We start from the raw sequence: 8,626 nt of genomic DNA, 5'->3' as shown, positions 1-8,626 counted from the left end.
ATGGACTGCAAAGCCTATTCTAGTCATTCTCAACCAGGAGCGTTTTTGCCCCATAGGGGATATTTGGCAATATTTGCAAAATTTTTTGTTTGTCATAACCGAGGCTTTGTGCTACTGGCACTTAGTGGGTGGAAGCTAGGGATGCTGCTAAATATCCTACAGTGCACAGGAAAGCCCACCACAGCAAAGAATTATCTGGCCCCAAATTTCAGTACTGCTGAAGTTGAGAAACCCTGGCCTAAGCTTTTTACTCCTTGGCTGTTTACAGAAAAAGTTGTCCAATCCTTGGTCTACAAACAAATCATTAAGTTTATAGATATGGAAACAGAGGCATTGTACTGATTTGCTGACTAATGGGTATATGTTACTTTAGAGAATTTAGCTGTGTTATAGTCATATACCCAATATTATATCTAATGAAAATGAGAAAAAGGAGCTCAGATAAATGGTCAGTTTGTCTGCAAGGTACTCAGTTTAAAACGGGCCACATATTTTCTTATTTTATCCAATTATATTTGAATAATCATATCCTCTTGAAAGGGTAAAAAATTGCCAAGAAGCAACATCTTTGGGGAGTATGAGTAGGCTTTACCTCTGTTGACCCTTCTAATAAAGTTGAGGCTGACTTACCTTGGGGATGGAGCATAAGTGGCACTGATGAAACTGAAAAGAAAGAGTGGAGAAAATATGATATTAAATGCCCAGTGATTGGGAAAGGTGGAGGGCCTGATGAGGGTGCAAATTGTAGCTGTTGCTGAAAAACCTTCTGTGCTGGAGAGTGAAGCTGCTTGGGTGGTGGTGGAGGTGGTGACGGTGTGGCGGCAGTAGTAGCTGCTGAGGAGGTTGTTGCTAGTTTTCATGATCCCCAAGACCCTTTAAAAAGAGGAGGTGGGTGGAATATGAGAAGAAAGATGGTCCAAAGGAAGCATGCAACTGTCCATAAGTTTATGATTCTTATACTCAAAAGATCATCACAGAATCTTTTTGTACTTTTTTGGGGTTGGGGAGTGTCCTGATGACCTGCTAAGGTGTTAGCCACTAGAGACACTATTCAAAAAAAGTAATCTTTGTATTTACATAGTTTGGCTGAGGAGAGAGCTTAAAACACATTAGTTTAGCTGAGAAAAGAGACAGTTGAAAAAATGCTAACTTTATAAATTATCTAGTTGAAGCTCCTTATTTTATTTATTTATTTATTTTTTTTAATATAGTATTTTTTTTTTAATTTTTTGTTTATTGCAGTAACATTGGTTTATAACATTGTATAAATTTCAGGTGTACATCATTGTACTTCTATTTCTGCATAGATTACATCATGTTCACCACCAAAATACTAATTACAACCCATCACCACACACATGTACCGAATTACCCTTTCACCCTCCTCCCTCCCCCCTTCCCCTCTGGTAACCACCAATCCAAACTCTGTCCCTATGTGTTTGTTTATTGTTGTTATTATCTACTACTTAATGAAGGAAATCATACGGTATTTGACCTTCTCCCTCTGACTTATTTCACTTTGCATTATAACCTCAATGTCCATCCATGTTGTCACAAATGGCTGGATTTCATCGTTTCTTATGGCTGAGTAGTATTCCATTGTGTATATATACCACATCTTCTTTATCCATTCGTCCCTTGATGGGCACTTAGGTTGCTTCCAAGTCTTGGCTATTGTGAATAACGCTGCAATGAACACAGGGGTGCATGTACCTTTGCAAATTGGTGTTTTCAAGTTCTTTGGATAAATACCCAACAGCGGAATAGCTGGATCATATGGTAGTTCTATCCTTGATTTTTTGAGAAATCTCCATACTGTTTTCCATAGTGGCTGCACCAGTTTGCATTCCCACCAGCAGTGTATGAGAGTTCCCTTCTCTCCACATCCTCTCCAACACATGTTGTTTCCTGTCTTGTTAATTATAGCCATTCTGACGGGTGTGAGGTGATATCTCATTGTAGTTTTGATTTGCATTTCCCTGATAGTTAGTGATTTTGAACATCTTTTCATGTGTCTGTTGGCCATCTGTATATCTTCTTTGGAGAAATGTCTGTTCAGGTCTTTTGCCCATTTTTTAATTGGGTTGTTAGCTTTTTTGTTGTTGAGATGCATGAGTTCTTTATATATTTTGGAGATTAAGCCCTTATCAGATGTATGGTTTGCAAATATCTTCTCCCAATTGTTAGGTTGTCTTTTTGTTTTGTTGATGGTTTCCTTTGCTGTGCAGAAGCTTTTTAGTTTGATGTAGTCCCATTTGTTTATTTTTTCTATTGTTTCTCTTGCCCTGTCAGGCATGGTGTTTGAAAAGATGTTGCTAAGACCGATGTCAAAGAGCGTACTGCCTATGTTTTCTTCTAGAAGTTTCATAGTTTCAGGTCTTACATTCAAGTCTTTAATCCATTTGGAGTTAATTTTTGTGTATGGTGTAAGGTAAGGGTCTACTTTCATTTTTTTGCATGTGGCTATCCAGTTTTCCCAACACCATTTGTTGAAGAGACTTTCTTTTCCCCATTGTATGTTCTTGGCTCCTTTGTCAAAGATTAGCTGTCCATAGATGTGTGGGTTTATTTCTGGGCTTTCGATTCTATTCCATTGATCTGTGTGTCTGTTTTTGTGCCAGTACCATGCTGTTTTGGTTACTATAGCTTTGTAGTATGTTTTGAAATCAGGGAGTGTGATACCTCCAGCTTTGTTCTTTTTTCTCAGGATTCCTTTAGCTATTCGGGGTCTTTTGTTCTTCCATATAAATTTTAGGATTCTTTGTTCTATTTCTGTGAAAAATGTTGTTGGAACTTTGATAGGGATTGCATTGAATCTATAGATGGCTTTAGGAAGTATGGACATCTTAACTATGTTAATTCTTCCAATCCAAGAGCACGGAATATCTTTCCATTTCTTTGTGTCTTCTTCAGTTTCTTTCAGAAATGTTTTATAGTTTTCGGTGTACAGATCTTTCACCTCTTTGGTTAAGTTTATTCCTAGGCATTTTATTCTTTTTGTTGCAATTGTAAATGGGATGGTATTCTTAATTTCTCTTTCTGCTAGTTCGTTGTTAGTGTATAGAAATGCAACTGATTTTTGTATGTTGATTTTGTATCCTGCAACTTTACCATATTCGTTTATTACTTCTAAAAGTTTTCTGGTGGATTCTTTAGGGTTTTCTATATATAAAATCATGTCATCTGCAAATAGTGACAGTTTCACTTCTTCCTTTCCAATTTGGATCCCTTTTATTTCTTTCTCTTGCCTGATTGCTCTGGCTAGGACTTCCAATACTATGTTAAATAGGAGTGGTGACAGTGGGCATCCTTGTCTGGTTCCTGTTCTTAGAGGGATAGCTTTCAGTTTTTCACCATTGAGGATGATATTAGCTGTGGGTTTCTCATATATGGTCTTTATTATGTTGAGGTACTTTCATTCTATACCCATTTTATTCAGAGTTTTTATCATAAATGGATGCTGTATCTTGTCAAATGCTTTCTCTGCATCTATTGAGATGATCATGTGATTTTTATTCTTCATTTTATTAATGTGGTGTATTACGTTGAATGATTTGCGAATGTTAAACCATCCCTGCATACCTGGAATAAATCCCACTTGATCATGGTGTATAATCTTTTTAACGTATTGTTGTATGCGATTTGCTAGTATTTTGTTGAGGATTTTTGCATCGATGTTCATTGAAGCTCCTTATTTTAAAGGGGGAGAACTTGAGGTCTGAGAGTTTAAATTAGTTACTTGAAATTGGAGATAATTTGTACAAAGCAAGAAGTAGGACTCAGACCTATTAAATACCTGTCTGGTCACCATGTTGCCATCCTTCTTTACCTTCCCTCTGACTTCTGTATATAATTCCTAGGAATAAAATAAATAGCCTGGGAAATCCACACTCTGGGTTCTCAGTTCTGGAGTCATAAATGATTATAACTGTAAATATTTAAAAAGGAGAGTTTGGGATCTATAAAGGCGTTCCCTGCTCTGTAAAAGCTATGGAATAAAAATGGTATAGGAAATGAACCTTGAAAATGAACAAAAAGAAAAGAACAAAGATATAGAGGAACTTGAGGATTGCTTTGGGGAGGATAAGAACAAAAGTAGAGTTAAGTGGTATCAAACATATGTAAAGACAGGCCTGAGGTAGTTACCTGGCTGGGGTTCTTCACAGCATGTTTGGAGTCTTCCATTCTCCTAATAAATTCTGTTTCTCCACCGATCACATAAGTTGTTCTACTTAATTTCCTGATACCAAACTAGATATGTTTCTCACTGTGTAATTGCACATTCATTTGTGGGATCATTTGATTAATGTGTGTCCTCCTCCCTCTCCAGACTGGAAGCTTCCTGAAGACAGGGGCCAACGTCTATTTTTAACCACCTTTGTATCTCTATTATCTGGCACATTCAGTCTGTCAATACATATTTTTTGCCTGAATGAATGAATAACCCATCAATTCAGCCCAAGGTGATATCTAGGTTCCTGGTTTGATTAGAATTGCGATTCATAATCTACATGTTCTCCCTCCATACCTTTCCATTCCTAGCCTAAAATCCCCTTTTCTTACCTTCATCCCTGCAGAAGAGATGCCTCACAGGGAAGTTCTTCAGAGACTTCACATCTTCACTTCTTTACTACTTCATTCCTCAATCTACTATAATTAGCCTACCACCCCCAAAACTCCACTGCAAGAGCTTTGGCAAAAGTCACCAATAATCCCCCTATCTAGTAGACTCTATGCTCATATGAATTTATGTAGACATGCAAAAGACCTGGAATATCCATAACAACCTTCAAATAGAATAACAAATGTGGAACACTTTACCTGACTTTAAAACTAACTATAAACCTAAGTAATCAATCACTTTGATACTCATGGTCAGACAAACAAACATCAATTGAACTCAATGGAACAGAATGGTAAGTTCAGGAATAGACCAATACAATTTGTCAATGGTACCAAAGAAATTAAACAGGAAAAAGAAAGTCTTCATCAAATGGTGCTGGATCAATTGGATATGCAAATACAAAAAGTACCTTGATCCCCACATTACATCACACACAACAATTAATTTGAGATTGCTTATTATCTAAACATAAAAGCTAAAAATAAAAGCTCCTGGTAGAAAATATAGGAGACTATATTCCCAATCTTAGAGGAACAAGGACTTCACAGGACTCAAAAAGCACTAATCATAAAAGAAAATATTGGTGAATTGGACTTCACCAGAATTAAAATCTTATTCATCAAAATATACCATTAAGAATGTAAACAGGCAAACTACAGGCTGAGGGGAAACATTTGGAATATGTATATCTGAGAAAGGACGGTTTCAAAAATATATAAAGAACACATACAAATCAATAATAAAAGGATAAGTCAATACAGAAAAACTGGCAGAGTAGGGAACGCTAAAAGTATGTCCTTCTACAAAATCAAAAATTAAGCTGGCACAAACTGTCAGAATTAACTTTTTAAGAACTCTGGAATCTAACCAAACGCTTACAGGAGAGAGACATCAGAAAGATGGCAGACTAGGAAGTTCCAGGCCCTCATTCCCTCACAGAAACATTAAATAAACATTTATAAGACTGACTAAAATAACTTTATAGGAGCTTTGGAAATCAGTCGAACATCTACAGCAATCATGCAAATACTTAATCAAGAAAAAGCCGTATTTAAAATGTCAGGAAATTTAGTGGAAACTTTACTTGCCCTTCCTCCATCCCTGCCCAGTATGGCACAGTGCAGTTGAGAGAAGCAGTGGTTTGATCCTCAGTTACTTTTTGTGAAGTAGAGAGAGCTGGGTGGACTGAATTTGCTATCTTCTAACCTGTCTGTGCACTGTATGAAGGAATGATATCTGTGATGCTTAACTCAGAGTTCAAAGTGCCCAAAACAGCTTGGATCTCAGGCTAAGCGAAGGCATCAGAAGCTGAGGGCATGGCTAGTGAAAACCCACCAGATGCCTGGATGCAAGAGATTACTGATTGAAGATTACAGTATAACAGCTAAGGCCCAGCGTAAAAACAGCGGTGAGCCTCTTAGGGAAATGAAGACATTTAAAAGCAACCATGTATACACCTCCTGATTTCAAAACATACTACAAAACTACAGTAATCAAGAGTGTGGTACCAGCATAAAGATAGACACATAGACCAAGGGAATGGGATAGAGAGCCCAGAAACATAAAGCCTTCCATCTAGGAGCAAATGATTTTCCAAAAGGGTGCCAAAACCATTCAATGGGGAAAGGACATTTTTCCAACAAGTGGTGTTGGGAAAACTGGGTATCCACATGCAAAAGAATGAAACTGGACTCAACACCATACATGAAAGCTAATTTAAAATGGATCAAAGACCTAAACATAAGAGCTAAAATTATAAAACTTTCAGAAGAAAATATAGGGGGAAACCTTCATGACATTGGATTTGGAAATGACTTCTTGAATATGATATCAAAAGCATAGACAACAGAAGAAAAAAATGGATAAATTGACTACATTACATGAAATAAAGAGCGTTTGTGCATCAAAGGACACCAACAACAGAGTAAAGAGGCAACCCATCGAGTGGGAGAAAATATATGCAGAGCATATAGCTTAGAAGGGGCTAGTATTGAGAATATATAAAGAACTCCTACAACTCAAAAGCAAAGCCAAAAAACAAACCAATGAAACAATGAGGGCACCTCAGCGGTGAAGGCAGCACACACGCTGCGCCGTCTTGGCCGCCCCGCCCCGCCCCTCCCCTTCTGCCCTTTCCACCTTCCTGCCACCGCCTCTCCTCGACTGAGTCCTCGTCTTACCTCGCCAGCTCGGCTCTGGCCCTTGAACTCCGCAGCTAGGCATCCCGCATTAGGTGGGCTCCACTCAAGCCTCCTGGGCCAATGGCAAGCGGCACGCTGCCCAGCCGCTGACCTTACACATGTTTTATAAGAGGCTCCTGTTCTGCTGCTTTCCCGAGGAGCCACGGCCACCTCTGCTACCACTCTGGATCCTGCCTCTGAGGGGCCCTGCATCTCGGGCAGCCCCTCGGCGTCCCGGAGCTGCCCCCAAAGCGCAAAATTGATGTGGGGGTTATGACTGAGTCTTGGGCTTCCCTCAGCAAGCGCTGCGACGGTGGAGACATGTGCGTTCCAGGTGGCGCAGAGCGTGAGGGCCGTGTCCTCCAGATGGGCGAGCCGCTGCTCCCGCAGCCGCCCATGCGGCCCTGCCTGGTAGGGGAGCAGCCGCGTAGGTGCTCGGATCTCAACGGGTGGTGGCGACAACAGAATGGGGTGCTCAGAGCCCCCACGGGGACATGGGGGCCCTGCACCGTGACAGCTCAATGAATTTTGGCAGTATAATACCTTTCGGTACTGGAGGAATCTTTTACCACTTATTGATCTGGCAGACATTGAAGATGTAAATAAAGACAACCTGACAGAAGCAACGCTTCAGGGCAATAATGAAGTGGTTGAGATTGACATGGAGTCCTGATAGAAGGAGCTGAAGAAATGGGTTTTTCTGAATTTGAGGAGACATCTCTAAATGAATTTTTGTATTCTTAAGGAAAAAAGTTATTTTCTATAGTTGATGTGATAGCATTCCCAAACCTGTAAAATGAGGAAAAGTTGCTTTGAAGACAAATCCTTGCAGTCACTACTGAACCGTCCAGCAGAGATTTGTCAAGGATATAGTGCAGTTACAGGGGAAGTATTTTATGTATACATTCTTAAATAAATGATGAAAGAGATTGAATAGGCAATTCTTCTAGAAAGTTATACAAATTTCCAATAAGCCAATGAAAAGGTGCTCAACATCAGTAATCATTAGGGAAATGCAAATCAAAACCTCAGTGAGATACCACTTCACACCCATTGTGATGACTGGCTTTTTTTTTGTTTTTTAAGTAAATAAGTGTTGAGAAGCATCTGGAGAAATAGGAACCCTTGTGCATTAATGAATGGAATGTAAAATTATGCAGCAGCTATGGAAAATGGTATGTCAGTTCCTCAAAAATATCAAAAATAGAATTACTGTATGATCCAGCCATTCCACTTCTGGATATATACCTAAAAGAATTGAAACCAGGAACTTGAAAAGATGCTTGTAAAACCTATGTTCAAAGCAGCATTATTCACAATAGCTAAAAGGTGTAAGGAAAAAGTCGACAGAGTTAAAGCAACCCATGGAATGGGAGAAAATATTTGCAAACCATATATCTGATAATGGGTTAATACCCAAAATATATAGGGAGCTCCTCCAACTCAATAGCTTAAAAACAACCTGATTAAAACATGGGCAGAAGGCTTGAAACTTGTCCAAGGAAGACATTCGAATGGCCAACAGCTATATGAAAAGGTGCTTGACATTACTAATTATCAGGGAAGTTCAAATCAAGACCACAATGAGACATCACAACACATCTTATTAAGATGGCTATGATTTAAAAAAACAAAAGAAAATAAAAGAAAATGGGTGTTGGTGGGGACGTATAGAAATCAAAACCCTAGGACATGGTTGGTTGGAATGTAAAATGGTGCAGCCATTATGAAAAATAGTATGAAGGTTTTTCAAAAAATTGAAAAATAGAACTATCATATGATCCAGCAATCCCACTTTTGGGTACTTATCCAAGAAAATTGC

At 38.8% G+C, this 8,626-nt stretch overlaps 1 pseudogene; it reads left to right on the top strand.

The window, feature by feature from the left end:
* Positions 1 to 729: 729 nt before the first annotated feature.
* Positions 730 to 7,477, top strand: LOC131400293 (uncharacterized protein C9orf40-like; annotated as a pseudogene).
* The last annotated feature ends 1,149 nt before the right edge of the window (positions 7,478 to 8,626 follow it).

The sequence above is a fragment of the Diceros bicornis genome, chromosome X, assembly GCF_020826845.1.
Source record: "Diceros bicornis minor isolate mBicDic1 chromosome X, mDicBic1.mat.cur, whole genome shotgun sequence".
Classification (NCBI taxonomy): domain Eukaryota; kingdom Metazoa; phylum Chordata; class Mammalia; order Perissodactyla; family Rhinocerotidae; genus Diceros; species Diceros bicornis.
This window is presented reverse-complemented; position numbering and strand designations above follow the sequence as displayed.